The 22,500-nt window shown below is 36.2% G+C and overlaps 1 long non-coding RNA gene across 3 annotated transcripts in view; it reads right to left on the reverse strand.

The window, feature by feature from the left end:
* LOC147846149 (uncharacterized) overlaps positions 1 to 20,471 on the reverse strand; it is a 264,765-nt gene extending 244,294 nt beyond the window's left edge. For all 3 annotated transcript variants that reach the window (XR_015481496.1, XR_015481494.1, XR_015481495.1), the window contains exons 1-2: positions 20,161 to 20,471; positions 19,938 to 20,074 (exon numbers count right to left, since the gene is read on the reverse strand). This is a non-coding gene — a long non-coding RNA (uncharacterized LOC147846149). The remainder of the gene's footprint in view (positions 1 to 19,937; positions 20,075 to 20,160) is intronic.
* Positions 20,472 to 22,500: the final 2,029 nt, after the last annotated feature.

The following is a 22,500-nucleotide window of genomic DNA, read 5'->3' on the forward strand; positions in this document are numbered from 1 at the left end:
TCATTAGGAAGACCTTTATAAGGTGTTTATTTATTGTTAAATGGATGTTTATTTAATGTTAAATGGATGTTAAAAATATGTCTTTGAGATGATTAGGAGTAATAATTTTCATCAAGACCTTTATAAGATGTTTATTTATTGGGACATCTATTAGACATCAGTTATAAATGTTAAATAGATGTAAAGAATACGTCTTTTAGATGGTTAAAATTGATAATTCTCATTCGGAAGACTTGTACACGATGTTTATTTATTTGGATATTTGTTCATCTCCAAAACGTCTATTAGACATCAGTTTTGGATGTTAAATAGATGTTAATAATATGTCATTAATATGTTAAAAAATATTAGTTCATTAATAAGAAATTTTTTTGTAAATTTTTTCATCTACAAAACGTCTATTAGATGTCAGATTTGGATGTTAAATAGATGATTTTTAAAAAATGTTTAAAAATTATAATGTTCATTAAGAAGACCTTTATAACATTAATTTATTTGAAGATCTATTAGACATCAGTTTCAGATCTTAAGTAGATGTTAAAATATGTCTTTTAGATGATTAAGAGTAATAATGTTCATAAGGAAGACCTTTATAAGACATTTATTTATTGGGACATCTATTAGACGTCAGATTTGGATGTTAAATGGATGTTAAGAATATGTGTTTAAGATGTTTAAAATTTATAATGTTCATTAGGAAGACCTTTATAAGGTGTTTATTTATTGGGACATCTATTAGATGTCAGATTTGGATGTTAAATGGATGTTAAAAATATGTCTTTGAGATGATTAGGAGTAATAATTTTCATCAAGACCTTTATAAGATGTTTATTTATTGGGACATCTATTAGACATCAGTTATAAATGTTAAATAGATGTTAAGAATACGTCTTTTAGATGCTTACAAAAAGATAACGTTCATTAGGAAGACTTGTATACGATGTTTATTTATTTGGATATTTGTTCATCTCTGAAACGTCTATTAGACATCAGTTTTAGATGTTAAATAGATGTTAATAATATGTCATTAATATGTTAAAAATTCATAGTTCATTAACAAGACATTTGTAGGATGTTTATTTCTTTGTACATTTTCTCATCTGCAAAACATCTATTAGACGTCAGATTTGGATGTTAAATAGATGATGTTTTTAAAATGTTTAAAAATTATAATGTTCATGAAGAAGACCTTTATAAGATGTTTATTTATTTGAACATCTATTTAACATCTGTTTTTAATCTTAAATAGATGTTAAAAATATCTCTTTGTAGTTATTAAGAGCAATAATATTTATTAAGAAGACCTTTGTAAGATGCTTATTTATTTAAACATCTAATAGACATCAGTTTCAGATCTTAAGTAGATGTTAACAATATGTCTTTGAGATGATTAAGAGTAATAATGTTCATAAGGAAGACCTTTATAAGACATTTATTTATTTATTGGGACATCTATTAGACGTCAGATTTGGATGTTAAGGATGTCTTTGAGATGATTAAGAGTAATAATGTTCATAAGGAAGAGCTTTTTAAGATGTTTGTTTATTAGGATTTCTATTTGACATCACATTTGGATGTTAAATGGATGTTAAGGATGTCTTTGAGATGTTGAGGAGTAATAATGTTCATCAAGAAAACCTTCATCTAATAGACATCTAATAGACGTCAGTTTAGAATGTTAAATAGATGTTAAGAATACGTCTTTTAGATGGTTAAAATTGATAATATTCATTAGGAAGACTTGTACACGATGTTTATTTATTTAGATATTTGTTCATCTCCAAAACATCTATTAGGCATCAGTTTTTAATAAACATTAATCTAGTGTATTTAAATAAACGTTTATTTTTATTTAAAACGTTTATTTAACGTTTTTTCTAGTTTTTTCTAATATGTCATTAATATGTAAAAAAAAAAAAAAAAAAAACTCAAAGTTCATACACAAGACATTTGTGAGATGTTTATTTCTTTGTACATTTTCTCATCTGCAAAACACCTATTAGATGTCAGATTTGGACGCTAAATAGATGATAACAATATGTGTTTACAATGATAATGTTAATTAAGAAGATGTTTATAAGATGTTTATTTATTAGGACATCTATTAGACATTGGTTTTGGATGTTAAATAGATGTTAATAATATGTCATTAAGTTGTTTAAAAATAATTACGTTCATTAAGAACACATTTGTAGGATGTTTATTTATATGGACATTATCTCATCTACAAAACATCTATTAGACGTCAGATTTGGATGTTGAATTGATGTTATGAATATGTTTTATAGTAAGTGAACGAAAGTAAATTAAATTAAATAATAAAAGTCAAATAAGTCAAAGTTTTACCTTAAAGCAAGCAATATAACAGAATTTCAAAGCAAAAATTAAGTTGTATTGCTCAATTTTGATTTATTATTTCAGCAAAATATACGACAATACATTTTGCTGGTCTACAAAATGCTTCTTGATTGTATTATTTTTAGACAATGTTTGGACTAGAAACGAGACAAAAGACAAAGCACTTTTTGCATACTCAAGATTAATATTAGATCAGGCAAAATGACAATGACACCCCGCTTCAAGTATGAATTCACTCCTCCCATTGTTTTTAATAAGATCTCAAAACCAGCTGACCTAAACACGATGGTCCAGTGGGGTCTGTAAATCCAAAGACGATGTTCATCTGACCCAAGGTTTTCACAAAAACCCTAATTATCCCAGCACGCCAGGCCGTCTTAATTAGCCTTGTCTGATGTGCAGCAGATCCATTATGTTTCTAATTAAGTTCCTATCAGCCGGCCAGAAATAATGGCATACTGCACATCAGAAACCAGGCATTACCACTCCGACAAGATTACGCAACTATCGTGTGGCAATCTGCCCGACTTTGGGATTGGGGTGGAGTTAAGGCGTCTTTTAAGGATTATTATTATCATTTGAGACGCTCTTTCAGCAGGATGAGTCCTAAAACACATTGAGGACTTGAATTAGACTTATCTACAGCTGAAGTCAGTATTATTCACCCTCCTGGGAATTTTCCCTTATATATTTCCCAAATGACGTTTAACAAAGCAAGGATTTTTTCACAGTATTTCCTCTAATATTGTTTCGGTAGCACTGTATTTTGATGCTCCATTTGAGAATATCTGCTGATACTGCTCCTTCAACAGACACTTAACTGGCTAGAAGAAACTTGGGCTGCTTTCACACCTTTAAATCGATTCATTTGTTCTGAAACAGGGATTATAATTGTTACAGTGCTGCTCTTTGCTCTTGGTGCGGTTCGCTTTCACACAGCAACGTTTCTAATTGGACCAAAAGAGCTAAAACAAGTCACGTGTGAGCAAACTCTCCTCACATTGGTCAGAGTTTCAGGGTTTATTTTGCAGAGTCCCATTCAGCTGTCATGCGTCCTTATTTTAATTTATGGCGATGAGCAATCAGACATTATAAGTTGAAAGCTGTGCTTTAAAATTGAATGGTGACGCCCACAGACGTCGTCACCAGATATTAAATAGAGGTGAGACTCTCTAATGCAGAGCCCTTGGCTAGATTGCAGTTTGGTTAATGTTACTAATGAATAAACAGCTCTTGCTTATTTTAAATAACAACTATATTCTCATGTAACATTAAGAAAACTTTATTTTTATATCAACCAATAAACATAATTACAATTGTTATTTGTTTATACTGTATTTTTATGATACATAAAATGCATATGTGGTATTATTTTTAGTATTATTACTATTTTAATTATCACACTAATTCATTTTAAATAATAGACACTACCTGACAAAAGTCTTGTCGCTTATTCAAGTTTTAGGAACAACCAGTAATAGCTTGACTTCTAGTTGCTGATCTGGTGTCAGAAGTGTCTCTATGAAAGGTGAAGGCCTCTAGATTTTGCTGATTTGAGCTCAATAAATCTGATCATGTCTTGATGTTGACTGATTTGATGAGGACAGTGCGCTCTGACTCTGCTCACACTAAAGTGTCATCACTGAACAGAAATAATGTCCAGTATAGAATATAAAGTCCTGCTGCAGTGGAGACAGAATGAAGATTGTGTCTGACTCCATCATGAGCTTGGAGGACTGCATCCATACATCTCTGACATGACTCACATCACTGATTAATAAAGTCATCTGGAATGGTGAAGAAAGCCTTCAGCAGGATCCCAGAGTTCATCAAGACTCTTTGTGTTCATCTTCAACACCTCCTCCTCCATCCTACCCCAGACATGCTCAATAATGTTCATGTCTGTTGACTGGGTTGGCCAATCCTGGAGCAGCTTGACCTTCTTTGCTTTCAGGAGTTTTGATGTGGAGGCTGAAGTGTGAGAAGGAGCGCTATCCTGCTGGAGAATTGTCCCTCTCCTGTGGTTTGTAATGTAATGGTCAGCACAGATGTCTTGAAGAAACTAGACATAAAAGCATTGGCCGCTAGCATTTGGGAAGTGTTATTGTCAGCGCAACACAGAAGCACGCGTATATGTAATGAAATTCCTCATTTTAGTATCATTTTTATTAGTGAGCTGTATTGCTGCTGGAACTGTAAGTAAAATCAAGGTTTTTTTTTTTAAACAATAATTCCGCCCTCATCCGTCATGACTGTGATGGAGAGCCCTTGAAAATTAGGCTACAAGAGGAGTCCTTCATTCAACGCGTACAATTCATCCGTTTACAGACACTCGTAATCAAGTAAGATCTGCTTCTTCAAGAGCGCTGGGCTGGACAGGAGCGTCTGAAGACTGCACAATGTCTTGGAAAGCCTATTAAAATGAAGGCATCACCTCTGTAGATGCTCACATGTGTGCTCAAGTAAATACAGTTACAGTTTTTTGAATAAGATTGTTTAGAGGAAGGAAACAACCAGTAAGTGGCGGACACTCTGCACTTTTCACTCCATAATTACATAAAAGAATGAATGAATGAATGAATGAATGAATGAATGAATGAATGAATGAATGAATGAATGAATGAATGAATTAGAGAGAGTGAATGAATGAATAATTTAATAGATAAGTAAATGAATGAATTAACAAAAAATGAATGAAAGAAATTATGACTATAGGAGTTAATAAACAATAAGTAAATGAATAAGTGAATGAATGAATAAATAAAAAGATGCATAAATGAATGAATGAACAATAAATAAATAAATAAATAAATAAATAAATAAGTGAATTAATAAATATATAAATAAGTGAATGAATAAATGAATAAATGTATTAATAAACGAATGTATTAATTAATTAATTAATTAATTAATTAATTGATTGATTGATTGATTGATTGATTGGTATGAATACATTTATGAATTAATGAATTATAAATAAAGGAATTAATGAACAAAAAAATAAATAAGTGAATGACTGAATAAATGAATGAATAACTGTAACTAAGTGAACTAACGAATGAGTGCGTGAATGAATTAATGAATAAGTCAATTAATAAATGAATAATTAAGTGAACGAGAGAGTGAATGAACAAATAAATGATTGAATAAATTATTAAATGACTGAATAAATGAACAAGTAAATGAAAGAAAAAATGAATGAATGTAAGAATGAATGAACAATAGGTAATTAAATAAGTGAATGAATAAATAAATAAATATATGAATGAATAAATAATATATAAATAAATAAATGAAAAATTCATCAATAAATAAGTGAACAAATGAATGAGCGGGTGAATATATTAATGAATAAGTAAAATATTAAATGAATAAATAAGTGAGAGTGAATGAATGAGTAAATAAACAAACGCATAAATGAACAATATATAAATAAATTAATGAATGAATGAAAAATAAATTAATTAATAAATAAAAATTCATTAATAAATACATACATAAATAAATGACTGAATAAATAAACAAATGAAAGAATAGATGACTGAATAAATGAATGAATAAATAAGTGAACAAATAAATGAATTAGTGAATGATTTAATTAATGAATAAGTGAGTGAGAGAGTGAAATAATGAATGAGTAATTGAATAAATAAGTGAACAACTGAATAAATTAACAAATGAGTGAATGAATTATTAAATAAAAAATCAGCAAATAAATTAATGGATATATGAGTGAATAAATAAATAAATAAACAAATAAATAAATAAATGAATGAAAAAGTTAATGAATTAATGAATGAATGAATGAATAACTTAGAATAAATTAATTAAAAATCATCAAATGAATGAATTAACTAATAAATAAATAAACAAATAATTGAATAAATAAATGAATGCATAAATGAATAAATAAATGAATGAATGAACGACATGTGAATGAATGAATTAATAACTAAGAATAAATTCATTTAAAATCATCAAATAAATGAATTAACTAATAAATAAATAAACAAATATTTGAATAAATGAAGAACAATTTAATGAATGAATGAATGAATAAATGAATGAATGAATGAATGAATGAATGAATGAATGAATGAATGAAGAAATAAATGAGTGAATAAGCGAATGAATGAATGAAAGAATGAAAGAAAGAATACAGGAATTTGTTCATATCAGAGATAATGAAGTAATAAATTAATTAATATTCATGTATTCATGTATTCACGCTTTTAAAGTATTCATGTACACTTGGCACATGGCATCACATCCTGTCCTGCTCTCTGCCCATATCCCAGTAATATTTGCACGCTCAGCGGCTGGATTTTGACACTTATGCGCTGTCAGAATTGGCTGAACATGTATATTCCCCCAGAACGCTGCTTGTTTCTGTTTAATCCTGTGCTGCTGAAAGCCTCTTTCATTGTCGACTGGTGTATTGTGTGAGCGGGACAGACTCACTGCAGGCTACAGGGCAGACATTTGCTTCATTTGTCATGCATAGCTCAGCCTCTAAATCACTCTGACCCAAATTAAAAGGCTATTGGAGCCCGAAACGGGGCCGAGGCTGGAGCTGCGGGCCGGCAGGACATTTATTTAACTCTCCACTGGAGCAGAAATATCAAAAAAGGAGGCAGAAGTCCAATCTGTTGAGGGACAGTACATTAGGCCAGACAGGATTCCCTCTGGATAAGACTACAGTGCATGATGGAGAGAGAGATTATACGACAGCAGCATATCTTAGTGCAGTAAAATCGATAAATTATTTCGTTTTCGGAAGTCTTTCCCTGCAGTTAACGAGAGAAAACACTTCCCTGCGACAAGTTTTACGGCAGTCCATGTTTTGGGTGTATTAGGTAAAGCCCTAACGCATGTCCTGAGTGAGAGACATGATGTCAGATGCTCCGGGGAGTGAAACCTGAGAGAGAGAAAGTAAGACCGTGGATAAAAATAAGAGTTATACAACCTTCCTTTGCTTAATCCCTACCGTTTTAGATCTTTACAAGAGACCAAAATAAAAAAAGCTTTATTTTTATGGTTTGTGTCATTGTCATTAGCCCCTTTCATACAGTGATACCGGTAAATATTAACGCCCTATTCACACGGGGCTTCAGCGTCAAGGCTTGACTGAAGGCGTGTCTGAAGCGATCGTCATAAAAGCGTCAGCCAATGAAATCCAGTCAGCAATAGGCCACTGTCTGAGCTGGTGTATTTGCATACAGCGATCTGATTGGCTGACGTTTCCGTTGGCGCTTGAAAAGTTGAGCTAGTCCCAACTTCTGCAGCGAGCAACACCTCTGAAGCGGCGCCGACGGATCCACAATGCAGTTCGCCAACGCCTGACGTCACCCATTCAAAGTGAATGGGAAGCGTTGACGCTGACGCCCCGTGTGAATAGGGCGTAAGGGTGTCACAATCCTCCAAATCCTCGATTCGATTATATTTTCGATTCTAAAGTCACGATTCAATTTTCGATTATGAATAATTAATTAATTAATAACGAATTAATTATTTGTAGCCTACCGTTTAAACTACCTGACCTGCATGGTCTTTGTTTTACCCATAAACAAATCATACAGTAAATGAATAAGGATAAGTTACACACATAATTACCACCTGTCAATCACTTTTACCTGCGGGACTCGTGAATAGGCAGTGATCTGTGTCGTTATAATGGCGTTGGTAAAAAAGACGCACAACCAACAGGAACCAGCCAACAGTATCTGAGGTGTTCGCTAAAATGACGAAGTACAAGTGAGTGAAAGTAAAAGATGGAAGCAGTCTACTGACCCGCTGACTGCCTGGACCCGCTGTCTTGAGCACATGACAATGTGTATGCGTCTGTGTCTGTGTGTGAATGAGTGTGTGTGGTCACGTGATGTGCGTTTTCAGCGGTAGTGAGGAAGGAGGGCTGCTCAGAAATGCTACACGCCAGTGTGGATGTGGATCGTTGTCGTTCTAAAATGCCATTTAAAAACAAAGACAGTGTAAACAGGGCCTGAGTGTGCATTTTTCGCGAGCGGATTTGCAACGGGTGCGGGGTGGAGGATCGCAATGCGCCCATGGTCTATCATCCCAACCGTAATACGTACATAGCAGAGCTTGCAAACTGTGTTTTTGTTTTGTCTACAACACGAACATTGTCAACATAACTAACTGGAAATCCAAAATGCTTCCACACCGGCGACTTCATTGAAAGAGGAGAGGGTTTAAGTTCTGTCGACGGGTCTCCTGCGTCTGCAGTTTAACAAGCACTTCAACAAGCCTGTTTTTTTCCCCGAGCTAGCCAAGCTAACGTGACATGGGGGCGTGGCAGCATCGACGATTCTATTTTTTGATTCGATATTCGAAGTTGAGCATAAAGTTAAAAATTGAAATCGTGACACCCTTAGTAAATATCCAGAAAATTTCCAGAACGACTTCACCGGTAAATTAAAAAAAGTGGTGTTCACACAGGCGAGGACGTTATGGAACTTTTCAGGAAAAAAACGTTCACACATCCATCCCAAAATAGCGGTAACGTTAAATTCTGACATCATTAACCAAAAATGACTAGGGGTGGGCGGATCGATCCTAATATGGATAGTATCGATACCAACGTTGGTATTGATATCAGATCAATAGTAGCCTTCCGAGATCGATACGTTTATTTAAATGTCATCTAATTTACGGTAAAGTACCTTGCTCCTGTTTCCTAAAAGAGCAAACTTCTCTTTCCGGAAAATAGCCAGAACTAATTTACAGCTATTTACAAAAAGGGCCTGTTCACACACATACAGACCTTTCTGGAAAATTGCTGGTAATTTTTCGGAAAGGTCTGTATATGTGAAAGGGGGTATTGTTTCAGATTTCCCACCTAGCTAATATGGTAAATAAGATAATCCCAAAATTGTCTGCAAAGTTCTGGAAATTTCCGCCACAGAATCAGTCATTTTTATAGCAAAAAATCACGAAAAAAATCATGAAAAACTAGCGAGCCTGTTAATAGTAAGTGAGGCAGTAAATGGGTTTATGTGATGGGCAGGATTTGTGATGTAGAATAAGATAATACTTCATAAGTGCTAATAAACAGTTCATATCTTACTAATAGGCAGGCAATACGCCAGTAGTCATAACATGAAGTGTGCCTTAATCTAAACCCTAGTGTTATTTGTGCCCTGATGGTGCTCTATAGAAGATCTATAATTACAGAAGAGCCGATATTAGAAAATTTTCTATACTGGCATTTGCTGAGCTGATGTTGTTGTATACTCAGTCTCCGCAGAACAGAGTGAAACACACAGGCAGCGTGTATATTTACATCTTTCCAGAGCAGAGCTTTGAACATTGTTTGCCGCTGGATTGATGTGCAGATATTTGGTGTGTTTCATGTGGAGGCCAGAGCTTTGAGTCAGATCATACATCATTCATGAAAGATCTGAGGTCATCTGACTCACCAGACGGATTTACAGAGACGACACACACACACACACACACACACACACTCTCTCTCTCTCTTACACATCCACTGAGCAAACAGCGTATGCCATTATACAACTCTGTGTCTCTGTAAGCTACTAAAACCAGTACACACACACACACACTGACCAAACAGCATGCCATTATACAACTTTGTGTCCCCACACACACACACACACACAAACACTAATTAAACAGTGCATGTCATTATGCAATGTTTTGTCCCTGTAAACCACATAAATCTGTACACACACACTGACCAAACAGCATGCCATTATACAACTTTGTGTTCCTGTAAACCACTAAAACCAGTAACATACACACACTGACCAAACAGTGAATGTCATTGTAGAGTTATGTCCCTGTAAAACACATAAACTTGTACACACACTCACACACTGCCAATCAGCATGCCAATATTCAACTTTGTGTCCTTGTAACCCACTAAAGCCTGTAACACACACACACACACACACACACACACACACACACACACACACACACTGCCAATCAGCATGCCAATATTCAACTTTGTGTCCTTGTAAACCACTAAAGCCTGTAACACACACACACACACACACACACACACACTGCCAATCAGCATGCCAATATTCAACTTTGTGTCCCTGTAAACCACTAAAGCCTGTAACACACACACACACACACACACACAAACACACACACACACTGCCAATCAGCATGCCAATATTCAACTTTGTGTCCTTGTAAACCACTAAAGCCTGTAACACACACACACACACACACACACACACTCACACACTGCCAATCAGCATGCCAATATTCAACTTTGTGTCCCTGTAAACCACTAAAGCCTGTAACACACACACACACACAAACACACACACACACTGCCAATCGGCATGCCAATATTCAACTTTGTGTCCTTGTAAGCCACTAAAACCTGTAACACACACACACACACAAACACACACTGCCAATCAGCATGCCAATATTCAACTTTGTGTCCTTGTAAACCACTAAAGCCTGTAACACACACACACACACACACACACACACACACACTCACACACTGCCAATCAGCATGCCAATATTCAACTTTGTGTCCCTGTAAACCACTAAAGCCTGTAACACACACACACACACAAACACACACACACACTGCCAATCGGCATGCCAATATTCAACTTTGTGTCCTTGTAAGCCACTAAAACCTGTAACACACACACACACACAAACACACACTGCCAATCAGCATGCCAATATTCAACTTTGTGTCCTTGTAAGCCACTAAAACCTGTAACACACACACACACAAACACACACACACACTGCCAATCAGCATGCCAATATTCAACTTTGTGTCCTTGTAAGCCACTAAAACCTGTAACACACACACACACACACTGCCAATCAGCATGCCAATATTCAACTTTGTGTCCTTGTAAGCCACTAAAACCTGTAACACACACACACACACACACTGCCAATCAGCATGCCAATATTCAACTTTGTGTCCCTGTAAACTACATACACCTGTACACCCCCCCCACACACACACACTGATTAAACAGTGCATGTCATTATGCAATGTTTTGCCCCTGTAAACCACATAAACCTGTACACACACACTGACCAAACAGCATGCCATTATACAACTTTGTGTCCCTGTAAACCACTAAAACCATTAACACACACACACTGACCAAACAGTGCATGTCATTGTACAATGTTATGTCCCTGTAAAACTGCCCCTCTTGAAATTAGTTTATGAATAAACTTCCCTCACTATGATGAGAAATGCAAAAAAAAAAAAAGCCTTACATTATTATCTACAAAAATAAAGCAACCAATAATAGTAGTCAGGCTTTGCATGAGAAGATTTTTTTACTTTTATAAAACACATACTAGTGTAAAAATAAACTACTTTCGAGATGAGGAGCTGTCAGAAATTCTCTGGGTAATATATTTCACCCTGAGAATCAAAAGAAACTCTCGATCTGCATGAGTAAATGTCTGAGTCGACACTGCTGTTAGTCATGCAAACTAATGCTACATACGGCAAATTCCTCACTGCATGAAGCGGCACATTTAGGTTATTCAGATCTCAGCGGACACATTTCTGTCTTTGTTATATGAAAGCATTGCTTTTATCACAAGTGAAGCTGAAATTCAGTTTTATTTGGCATTATAAAACAACTGAGTTCAATTCTTTGGACAGATTTTTGCATTACGTTTTATAAACATACACACACACACACATAAACAGCATCCAAATTACACCAGAGTTACTGACCGCTCCTATGCTTTATTCAGAAGTTTATTACCGTACAGCTGCGGGAATGCAGACCTCTAGATCGTATTTACCACGTCTTCCTTCTTGTTTGGTCCAAACCCGAAATACTGGAAAACTGCAGAGGTTGTGTTCTTTTTCGAGACCACGTCACTTGGTGCGCAACTAACCATCTTACCTTACCTCTCTCTCTCTCCTCCACACTGTCCCGCAATGACAATCACACATACGCATTAACATAATATAATATAATATTCATTCATTCATTCATTTTCTTGTCGGCTTAGTCCCTTTATTAATCCGGGGTCGCCACAGCAGAATGAACCGCCAACTTATCCAGCAAGTTTTTACACAGCGGATGCCCTTCCAGCCGCAACCCATCTCTGGGAAACATCCACACACACATTCACACACACACTCATACACTATGGACAATTTAGCCAACCCAATTCACCTGTACCGCATGTGTTTGGACTGTGGGGGAAACCGGAGCACCCGGAGGAAACCCACGCGAAGGCAGGGAGAACATGCAAACTCCACACAGAAACGCCAACTGAGCAGAGGTTCGAACCAGCGACCTTCTTGCTGTGAGGCGACAGCACTACCTACTGCCTCGCCCCATTTTTATTTTTTTTTTAGGCATTAAATAAATCATAATTAATATTTAATGCTTGTCTCCTATATAAGTATTATTTTTAGTGGTTTTCACCTTTATTGATAGGACATTGGAGTTTGACAGACAGGAAAGTGTGGGGAGCAGAGATAGGGAAAGGATCGGCAAACGGACCTCGAGCCGGGAATTGAACTCAGGTCGCCGCGAGCCCCTGGGTGCTATGTGTCGACGCACTAACCACTAGGATATTAGCGCCGACAAGTGCATTGTTTTATGATGGTATAACCGTATTGAAACTGATGCCATTGCTATTTTTAGATACCGTGGTATACTATATTACCGTATTACCGCCCAAGCCTAGTGTCCATGTAAACGTCCTCAGTGACGACTCAAGCCCCAACCCGAGGAAGAGTTCCCTGATTTTGATGGCAGCCTTTCCACAGCTTAGCAGTAAGCTAATGTGATGTTAATTGCATAATGCAAATCTTAAATGTATGCTAACAAACAAATGATGAAAGGAAATAGATTAATACAATAAAAATATATAAAATATGAATTGATGTCTACTTTACACTTTAATTATAGCGTTCAAATAAAATGATTATAATTTAAAAAAAAAAAAATTTTCAAAATAAAAAGTTTTTTTCACCATCATTTTGTGGCTCCAAGGTATGGGTTCAGGCACTGGTACCTTTTTAAAGTATGAATCAAGTACCAGTATCGATATAACCCCAAACGTCGGTGTAGGCAGTAGGATTTTTCCCCGGGACACCAATAACAGGCACTATGTCACAATCACGCAACCTTCTGATTGGTTAACGCGGTGTGAATGTCCGTTGAAGTTTAGATTTTCGAACTCGTCAACTGCGCAAAATGCTCAATTCGCGATGCGCCATGCTAACGTAATGCGTTATTCGTGCCTTTTGCACCACGCCATTTGCGTGTATCGCGCTGCAGGGTGTCTAATCGCGTCTTTGCATTGACTTAACATGTAAATCGCTCATGCTTGACGCTTCTTTCACGTCTGGTGTAGCATAAAAAGGTCAGTGTGTTAGAGAACATTATCAGTGTGCTACTTTCTGCTTAAACTGAAACACACACACTCTAGAGACATCAGAGACGCATTTTACATCTTGTAGAAAGTTTTGGGCGAATATTCGGCACAGTGGATTTGAGCCTGTAGTGGCACAGAGGAGATATGGCAAATGTGGCCCAGTTATCTTAAAACAAACGTGGGCCACTTTTGGCAAATATTTGGCACAGTAAACTCTGGCTAATGTGGATTTGAGCCTGTAGTGGACCAGAGGAGATATGGCAAATGGGGGCCAGTTATCTGAAAGCATATGTGGACCACATAGACTAAAGTCACCATCATTTTGTGGCTAAAAGGTATGGGTTCAGGCACTGGTACCGCTTAAAAAGTATGAATCAAGTACCAGTATCGATATAACCTCAAACGTCACCCAAGCCTAATAATTATATGTGCAAGTGTGATCAAAAAGTTGATGTAAAACATGGATTGTACAGTAACTCAAATAGCATCATAATCTGACTGTGATTTGTTTCTGTTCTAGTCCAGGAGTTTGTCCCTTCGTTTAGTTGTAAAATCTCTGCTCCAGAACTCATATCTGCAGCAGGAGGACTGTCAGGGGAACCGCTGTGGTAATATTGTGTGTGTGTGTGTGTGTGTGTGTGTATGATGGTGAACATTAGAAAGAAACTTCAATTTTCTCCAGCTGTAGCCATGCATTGGTTGCATTAAAAACATGATTTCTCTCGGCTATGGTTCAGAGATCATCAATAAGTTCTGATCCCAGAAAAAATAAAGAGCTTTTTCCTTGCGTCCGCTGGATCTGACCCACAATAGAGCTTTTTTTGGCCTTTTGCGAGCACCGTTCAATACCACGAGTTTAATGCCCTCCTTCTGAACAGAAATCTTTAAACTATTGTCAGATCTGCTGAGAGATTTATACATCACGTCATGCGGATCTATTTAAACTACAGCATCTTACAAGCACTCTTACATTTCTTGTGCTATACTTTGATTTAAAAGATGCCTTTAAAGTGCACCTGTTATAGAAAAATCACTTTTATAAGGGGTTTAAACACCGTTGTGTGGTGACAGTGTGTGAATGTCTTCTGCCTTTAATGATAAACATGAATTAAATTAATTTGTTCTAATCAGACTTGATGCAGAAACACTTTGATTGACATTCTCCCTCTGTACGTGTCATCAGAGGGGGAAAGCCCCGCCCACTACTGACTATCTCTCCCGCAATAGGACGTTAGTCTTATTTTTGAATCTGCCATCATGCTGACACACCAGTGTCTGTAGCTCCACCCTCTTCTGAAAAGAGCCAAATCTCATTTGCATTTAAAGCGACAGTCATCAAAACAGCACAACTAGGATCAAAATCTAATGCTGTGTACACACCAGACACAAAACTCGTGGATAAATCACGGTATTCGTGCGTAAATAGACACATGAACATTTTGAGTTTACTTGCTTCATTCACGCGGCAAATGCGCTTCATTTATGCATCAAATTCACTTCAGAACAGATGCGGATTTGTGTCACGGGCAGGGCTTTCATCTGCACGGTCACTATAACTTCATTGCTAAATGGCTAACATGGATTTTATTGAGAAAATAACAGTGTTTATGTGCTTTAGGCTGAAAAACAGCGCTCACTCATTCGGAGCCGTGCCTGGGTCCACTACATCCTTTCAGAGGTGCAGCAGCTCTGTGTGCTCACAAACTCCTCCAGAAACTGAACCTGGATGATGGAGGCTTTCAGCTGTGCTCCAGACTGAGCCAAGCCCACTATGATGAACTGTTGTCGTTGTCGTTGTTAAGTAGGCAGGAGGATTTTCCCCCGGGACACTAATAACAGGCGCTACGTCACAATTACGCCCCCACAAGAGGAAGCTTCTGATTGGTTAACGCGGTGTGAATGTCCGTTGAAGTTTAGATTTTCGAACTCATCAATTGCGCCAAACGCTCAATTCGCGCTGCGCCATGCTAACATAATGCGTTATTCGTGCCTTTTGCGCCACGCCATTTGCGGTGTCTAATCGCGTCTTTGCATTGACTTACATGTAAATCGCTCATGCGTGACGCTTCTTTCACGTCTGGTGTAGCATAAAAAGGTCAGTGTGTTAGAGAACATTATCAGTGTGCTACTTTCTGCTTAAACTGAAACACACACACTCTAGAGACATCAGAGACGCATTTTACATCTTCTATAAAGTTTTGGGCGAATATTCGGCACAGTGGATTTGAGCCTGTAGTGGCACAGAGGAGATATGGCAAATGAGGGACAGTTATCTGAAAACATATGTGGACCACATAGACTAAAGTCACCATCATGGAGAAAAGGGTTTGCTTTAGTTGGGTTTATAGCCCTGAACGTCTCGATATACTTTTTATTTTGGGCCGCTGTAACTTTTAAGAACTTTGCTTGAAAGGTTTGTTCATTACAGCAAACAAAATGAAGTAAGGCACAACCAGTGATGAAATAATATAACTCACTGATGTTTACCCATGATTAATCCATTATTAGAAGTAATAGGCCTGGTCTGGGCCGGAATAAAAGCAAACTGTGGCCCAGAATAGGGTCAGTTCTGGTTAATTTGGTTGAATTCTGGTTAATATGTGGTTTTGCTTTGGCTTATTTGTGGCACAGATCTGACAAACAGGACTGGACCGCCTTAGAGCAATCATCCCATTCAGTATGTGGTCCAGATGTAAGTGTCTGGTGTGGGCCGGATCTGGGCCAGAATAAAAGCATACTCTGGCCCAGAATAGGGTCAGTTCTGGTTAATTTGGTTGAATTCTGGCTAATATGTGGTTCTCCTTTGGCTTATTTGTGGCACAGATCTGACAAACAGGAGTGGACCGCCCTAGAGCAATCATCCCATTCAGTATGTGGTCTAGATGTAAGTGTCTGGTGTGGGCCGGATCTGGGCCAGAATAAAAGCAAACTGTGGTCCAGAATAGGGTCAGTTTTGGTTAATTTGGTTGAATTCTGGTTAATATGTGGTTTTGCTTTGGCTTAATTGTGGCCCAGATCTGACAAACAGGAGTGGACCGCCCTAGAGCAATCATCCCATTCAGTAGGTGGTCCAGATGTAAGTGTCTGGTGTGGGCCGGATCTGGGCCAGAATAAAAGCAAACTGTGGTCCAGAATAGGGTCAGTTCTGGTTAATTTGGTTGAATTCTGGTTAATATGTGGTTTTGCTTTGGCTTAATTGTGGCCCAGATCTGGCAAACAGGAGCGGACCGCCCTAGAGCAATCATCCCATTCAGTAGGTGGTCCAGATGTAAGTGTCTGTCAGCTTAAACTGAAACAGACACACTCTAGAGACACCAGAGACGCATTTGTAAAAAGGGGCACAATAGGTCACGTTTAAGCGTATTGAAAGTGTACACTTGACTGTTTACAGTTTACTGGCAGCAGAAACTTACAGTAAAACAAATTACAGCAAGAATACTATACTGTATTTACATTTACAGTGCCATTTATCATGCTTATATATCATATATTAACCAGCAACAATTAGGAATGCAAAATTGAATATGCTGCCATGGCTTTTGAAATCAAAAAATTGTCCTTATAATGAAAGTCAATGGGGCAAAAACAGCCCCCAACATAAGCAAAGGGTAGTTAATTTGAACAATACACAAGAGTAAAACACTGTGCAATTTACTAAATGAATGCTGCTACAGTGTTGTTAAAGTTGTAAAGATAACGCTTTGTTAAGAGCACCTCATATTGTTAGCTAGCATAACTTGACATTATCCCCGTCTGGGCTTATATTAGCTTTCTATTTCAGTCTATCATCACGTCTCACTTTTCCAGCCGATGACAGTGTTTGACGAGGAGGAAAGATCCGCCCCGTCTGGAGCACCTCCAGTACAGTTTATACAGCACTTTAAAGCAGGCCTTGCTGTAATTACTGCTGTCACTCACACACCGTCATTAATACAGCATACATGTGCTGTTTCAATGCTGGAGGCCTGTATTGGGTAGCACAGGGAGGCTGATGGCTTTTAAACAGCTTTGTGCTTCATGCAGTGTTACTTTGCTTACTTTTTGTCTTGTTTCTAGTCCAAATGTCGGACAATTCTTAAATCAAGAAGCATTTTCTAGACAAGAAAAAAAATATTGTTTTGTTTTAAGAAACATTAATTCATTCATTTTCTTGTCGGCTTAGTCCCTTTATTAATCCGGGGTCGCCACAGCGGAGTGAACCGCCAACTTATCCAGCAAGTTTTTACGCAGCGGATGCCTTTCCAGCCGCAACCCATCTCTGGGAAACATCCACACACACATTCATACACACACTCATACATTACGGACAGTTTAGCCTACCCAATTCACCTGTACCGCATGTCTTTGGACTGTGGGGGAAACCGGAGCACCTGAAGGAAACCTACGCGAAGGCAGGGAGAACATGCAAACTCCAACTGAGCAGAGGTTCGAACTAGCAACCCAGCAACCTTCTTGCTGTGAGGCGACAGCACTACCTACTGCGCCACTGCCTCGCCGTTTTAAGAAACAATGAGCCAAAATTAAGTGAGTTTTTTTTCCTTGAAACAAGCTAAATATTCTACCAATGGGGTAAACAAAATAAGCCCCAGCTCCTCCTGTGGGATCCCGAGGCGTTCCCAGGCCAGCCGAGAGACATAGTCCCTCCAGCGTGTCCTGGGTCTTCCCCGAGGCCTCCTCCTGGTGGGACATGCCTGGAACACCTCCCTAGGTAGGCGTCCTGGAGTCATCTGAAACAGATGCCAGAGCCACCTCAGCTGACTTCTCTCGATGTGGAGGAGCAGCGATTCTACTCCGAGCTCCTCCGGGGTGACACAGCCCTGTCTATAAGGATGTGCCCGGCCACCCTGTGAAGGAAACACTTTATGAACTTAATTACATCACGGACTGTGATGTCACCCGATATGGCGCAGCCGGAGCCCCACCCTGGAGCCAGGCCTGGGGTTGGGGCTCGTATGCGAGTGCCTGGTGGACGGGTGTTTTCCCACGGAGGAGCGACGTGGGATCATCCTCCTCCAGGCCCAGCACATACATGGGGAGTCGTAAGGGGCCGGTACATTGTGGAACAGGTCGTGGTCGAAGGTTAAGACCATGACAACCAGATTGTTGGGCACAGAAACTGGCTTATAGCATACAAACTAGTGCAGAGCATTTCGCAGAAATACTTCAGAGCATGGACAAACTTCGATTATTCAAGTGGCTTTGTGTTTCTATGAGGGCAATATGGATTCAGTATAATACTAATGAAATAAATTTTATTTTTAAATGTCATAAAACATGTTTTTTTTTACTATAAATTTTCATTACATTTGCATTGCATTACCATTGACAAGTCAAGCGAGAGTAAATGATGATATAATGTTTGGGTGAACTGTCTCTTTAATTCGGGTTATATGTGAGGATCACAGACTTTACTATGTTCTAAAAGTATGTAGTTTTTTGTGAAGGATAAGTACATACTTTTGAGTGTGTAACACTCAAGCGTGCAAGCTTTGGGAAATACTACATCCTCATTAACTTACCGTTATGTTGCTTAATTACGTCCCATGTCAATAATCTCAACCAGGGTTGGGGGTAATGCATTACAAGCAACGCGAGTTACGTAATAACGAGAAACGCATTACTTTCACAAAAAATAAGTAGTAATATTAGAGTTACTTTTCTGAAAAATGTACCGCAAGTTACTTTTAGTTGAATCAATTTAGCTTAATAAAATGCTGAATTAAAATAAAAGGAGTCACGATGAATCATGCAGTCAATGAGAGAATGTGTTCATTATTTTAAACGCATCGAAGAAAAGTGGATTATAGTCTCGATGAACAGTGATATTACTTAAGAAAAATAGTACAAAAGTAGCAAACGCATTGCTTTAAACTGTCAGTAACTTGTATGGTCAGGACGTTCCCGGATAACATCCTACAATATTTTTTTTATGTGTTTTTTAAAAGTAAAGGAAAATGAAGGGTATGCAGTGTGTTGTTAATTGCAGAGCCCCTCTGTCTAAGCTCTGAAAGAGCAAAAGTAACTCAAAAGTAATGTAATGCACTTACTTACAAAAAAAGTGTAACTAAGTAACGCAACTACTTACTTTTGGGGGCAGTAACTCAATATTCTAATACTTTCTAACTTTCCCCAACAGTGATCTCGACACATCATCCACATTTATTTCATATTTAATAACCTACCTTACTGGAGATTCAGGCGCAGCAGATTAATCTGCCCTTCACCAATCTTCCATGCAGAGAAATCTCCTCAGGTGTTTGTAGAATTATACATCCAGAAGTTAATGTCCAAACACATCTTATAGAAGTTCACATTGTTGCTGCAGACGAAATATAACACAGAAAAACTGATTTAACTATTTCCAGTCGGCTAGGTACTGATTAAAAGTCATTCAAACAACTTTACCGAAGTCTCTCCATTTGTCGGTTGGTCTCGCGCGGCCGCCATTTTTGTAGTTTGTTTACGTTTTCTCCTGCGGAGTTTGTAGTACTAATCGAATCCACGTAATGTATTGTGGGTAACATTAGCGGTTAGAGTACAGGACACTTCCAGTTTCTAATTGGAATAGTAGAGCATCCGGGGGTATTTGGCATACTCTTTTCAACATGCTACGGTTTGTGATGCTCATTTTATATTTTTAGCGTATGTTTTTAGCTTGATACTGCTGATATTTGGGACTGACACATTTGTTTTGGTTTTGTCAGTCGTCTCCTAGCAACATGTTTCTGAATCAGTGTAGTTTAGTGTTTAATGACCATTTTTTATCAGTAATCTTTTATATGGTCTGAAAGAAAACATATTGCAGATAATGAAATAATGACAGGATGTTCTTTCTCAGGTGAACTGTAATGAACTGTACTATGTGTGATAGGGCAATGATGTCAAAAAACAGACAACTAATTTGCCACTGGGTCTTTTACACTGACATTTTTTTATTTTTTGTCTTGTTTCTAGTCAAAATATCTAAAAAAAAAAAAAAATTAATCAAGAAGCAAAACATATTGTCTTGTTTTCAGAAATAATGAGTCAAAATTAAGTGTTTTACCTTAAAACAACCTAAATAAACCTCGCTTAATTTTCTAAAACTTTAAATATTGTAAATTTGTAATTAAATTTCTTATATCATATTATTTTAGTCATTCATTAACTTTCTTTTTGTCTTAGTTCCTTTATTAATCTGGAGTTGCCACAGTGGAATGAACCGCTTATATTATATTATATTATGTTATATTATATTATATTATATTATATTATATTATATTATATTATATTATTCATTTTCTTGTCGGCTTAGTCCCTTTATTAATCCGGGGTTGCCACAGCGGAATGAACCGCCAACTTATTCAGCAAGTTTTTACGCAGCGGATGCCCTTCCAGCCGCAACCCATCTGTGGGAAATATATTATATTATATTATATTATATTATATTATATTATATTATATTATATCATATCATATCATATCATATCATATTATATTATATTATATTATATTGGTGGCGCAGTGGGTAGCACGTTCGTCTCACAGCAAGAAGGTCACTGGTTTGAGCCTCGAATGGGTCAGTTGGCATTTCTGTGTGGAGTTTGCTTGTTCTCCCCGTGTTGGTGTGGGTTTCCTCCGGGTGCTCCGGTTTCCCCCACAGTCCAAAGACATGCGGTACAGGTGAATTGGGTAGGCTAAATTGTCCGTAGTGTATGTGTGTGAATGAGTGTGTATGGCTGTTTCCCAGTGATGCGGCTGGAAGGGCATGTGCTGGTAATAAAAATTCTGGATAAGCTGGCAGTTCATTCCGCTGTGGCGACCCAAGATTAATAAAGGGACTAAACCGAAAAGAAAATGAATGAATTAATGAATATTATATTATATTATATTATATTATATTATATTATATTATATTATATTATATTATATTATATTATATTAGGTTATATTATGTTATATTATATTTATTATATTATATTATATTATGTTATGTTATATTATATTTTATTATGTTATATTATATTATATTAGGTTATATTATGTTATATTATATTATATTGTATTATATTAGGTTATATTATGTTATATTATATTATATTATATTAGGTTATATTATGTTATATTATATTATATTATATTATATTAGGTTATATTATGTTATATTATATTATATTATATTAGTTTATATTATGTTATATTATATTATATTATATTATATTATATTATGTTATATTATATTATATTATATTATATTATATTATATTATGTTATATTATATTATATTATATTATGTTATATTATATTATATTATATTAGGTTATATTATGTTATATTATATTATATTATATTATATTATATTATGTTATGTTATATTATATTATATTATATTATGTTATGTTATATTATATTATATTATATTATATTATATTAGGTTATATTATGTTATATTATATTATATTATATTATATTATGTTATATTATAATATATTATATTATATTATATTATATTATATTATATTATATTATGTTATATTATATTATATTATATTATGTTATGTTATATTATATTATATTATATTATATTAGGTTATATTATGTTATATTATATTATATTATATTATATTATGTTATGTTATTTTATATTATATTATATTATATTATATTAGGTTATATTTTGTTATATTATATTATATTATATTATATTAGGTTATATTATGTTATATTATATTATATTATATTATATTATATTATATTATATTAGGT

The sequence above is a fragment of the Danio rerio genome, chromosome 3 (assembly GCF_052040795.2).
Source record: "Danio rerio strain M-AB ecotype USA chromosome 3, GRCz13ab, whole genome shotgun sequence".
Taxonomy (NCBI): domain Eukaryota; kingdom Metazoa; phylum Chordata; class Actinopteri; order Cypriniformes; family Danionidae; genus Danio; species Danio rerio.